Source organism: Pteropus vampyrus, unplaced genomic scaffold (genome assembly GCF_000151845.1).
Source record: "Pteropus vampyrus isolate Shadow unplaced genomic scaffold, Pvam_2.0 Scaffold81, whole genome shotgun sequence".
NCBI lineage: Eukaryota > Metazoa > Chordata > Mammalia > Chiroptera > Pteropodidae > Pteropus > Pteropus vampyrus.
Genome location: NW_011888862.1, coordinates 940,101 through 942,349, shown reverse-complemented (window position 1 = coordinate 942,349; position 2,249 = coordinate 940,101). Strand labels below are relative to the sequence as shown.

Genomic DNA, 2,249 nt, shown 5'->3' with positions numbered 1-2,249 from the left:
GCCTGGAGCGGCAATTAACCAGCGCTGCCGCCGCTGCTGCTGCTACCGCTGCTGCTGCCGCTGCCGCCGCCGTCGCCGCCCTCTAGTTGGGTCACCGCTGTCGCCCCGGTCACCGCTGGCGCTCTCATGTGCTGCTACTTCCTTTTCCGAAGGCAGGACTTCCGGGAGCGAGGGAGGCGAAGTGCGTGGTGAAGAAGGGAGCGTCCGTCAATCACAAAGGAGCGGGGCCCGCCCCCTTCCGCCTCGGCCTATAAACGCGAGCGCCGCGCTCAGGCTCCGCCCTTCCCGGCCAGGCGCCTTTCTCGCTAAGGCAGAGCCGCTGGCTGAGTTTAGCCTGGGACAGAGACTTCCCTAGAGCAAAGCTCACCACTATAAATGTTTTAAACGCAGAGGGGTTGCTTTGGAGGACTTAGTTTTAAAATTTCGATTTGTTAAGTTGTATCTCGTCAGTTTTAACTCTAGTAATGACTCAAGAATAATCAGTAGGTGTCCAGAACTGTGGCGGACTCTGGAGATCCCAGAATGAACAAACCAAGGTGCCGGATCCCAAGGCCTTCTTAACTGGGTGTGTGAACTTGAAGGTCTGTATTTTCACTTACCTCTGACAGAAATTTAGTCTTTTTTCCCATCAGGAATGCAGGCAACAAATCCTAGCAGTTTCATATGATTGTTGTTTCTGTCTCAAAATACTATCCATCACTACTCTGAAATTAAGATAATTTTCTCTTTTTACTTAAAGCGTTAATAAGAAGCACATGTCTTTCTGCATTGTGGTAGCGGATCTGTCAAGTACACCCAGGTGACCCTTCAGGGGCTGAGGCTATCTCCAGGAATTGCCCTCAGCCTAAGAGAACTGCCTCAGGCAAAATCACGTTCCCTCCCTGGGGGCAGGCTGCAGCCTGTGAGTGGTCTCTGTAACGGTACCAACGCCTGGTCCCCTAGCCTCAAGGAGGACAACTCAGAAGGGCCATCTGAGCTTCAGAGCACTCACAGGATCAGCCGAATCTTCCATTGCGATTGTATCACAGTTTGACTCCTTCCTTTGCCCAGTGCTTCTTCCATTACTCTCTGACAGCTGTTCAGGAGAGCACACCTATGCGCAGATCTTTAACAAATTTAATTATTATTTAGGTTTGCTAAGGCCAACAGACCAGGAAACGACTGCCATTGAAAAGATAGTTTGTTATACACACAGATCCCAAGAAAGGGAGTTCAATCACACCACACGGCGCCACACACATGAGGAAGTACTGGGGTCCAGCACGAGGTGGAGGGGGGAGCGGAACTGTGGGCAAGAGCCTTTATTATGATTTCCATGGAAAGGAATGGGTGGGACAGGGTAAGCAGATTTAGGATTGGCTAATTTGAATAATCTCGGCTCTGGAGCATAGGGGCTGTCCCCAATGGTCTGGTACCTGGCCCTGGGGCAATTAAGGCAGGTGTATGGTGGCCAAGAATAGCCTCTAGCCAGGGCTTCAAAACTGGACCAAGACAGTGTTTAAAAAACTGCATGTAATAAGTCGGTGTATATGTCCTGGGGTACCTGGCTTTTAACAATCAAAATGTGTTTTTTACAAAATGTTGATGACTATATTTCAATACAATTGGTTTCTTTCGTAATTTTTTTTCATTTTTGTAGTTTTTAGTTTTTCAGTTATGTCGACATACAATATTATTTTAGCTTCAGGTGTACATCACAGTGATTAGACATTTATACAACTTATGACGTGATCACCCCGATAAATCCAGTACCCTTCTGACACCATACATAGTTATTACGATACTACCTACTATATTCCCCATGCTACACCCTAAGTCCCCATGACTATTTCGTAACTACCAATTTGTACCTCTTAATCCACTCCCCTCTTCACCCATCTCTCCACCCCCGAATGTGACAACCATCAAAATGATCTCTGTATCTATGAGCTTGTTACTGTTGTTTGTTCATCCTGTTCTCTAGATTCCATATGTAACATTTGTCATTCTCTGTCTGACTTACTCCACTCAGCACAATACCCTATAGGTCTATCCATATTGTTGCAGATGGCAAGATTTCATCCTTTTTTATGGTTGAGTAATATTCCATCATATACTATACACACATATGCCACCTCTTCTTTATCCATTCATCCATTGATGGACACCCAGGTCGCCTCTACATCTTGGCTATTGTAAATAATGCTTCAATGAACATATGGATTTACGTGTCCCTTCAAAGTAGTGTTTTGGGTTTCTTCGGATAAATA

At 46.3% G+C, this 2,249-nt stretch overlaps 1 protein-coding gene across 1 annotated transcript in view; it reads left to right on the top strand.

Moving 5' to 3' along the window:
• The first annotated feature begins 299 nt into the window (after window positions 1-299).
• MID1 (midline 1) overlaps window positions 300-2,249 on the top strand; it is a 582,697-nt gene continuing 580,747 nt past the window's right edge. The window contains exon 1 of the mRNA XM_023532275.1: window positions 300-581. The gene's annotated coding sequence lies outside the window, so the exon portion shown is untranslated. The remainder of the gene's footprint in view (window positions 582-2,249) is intronic.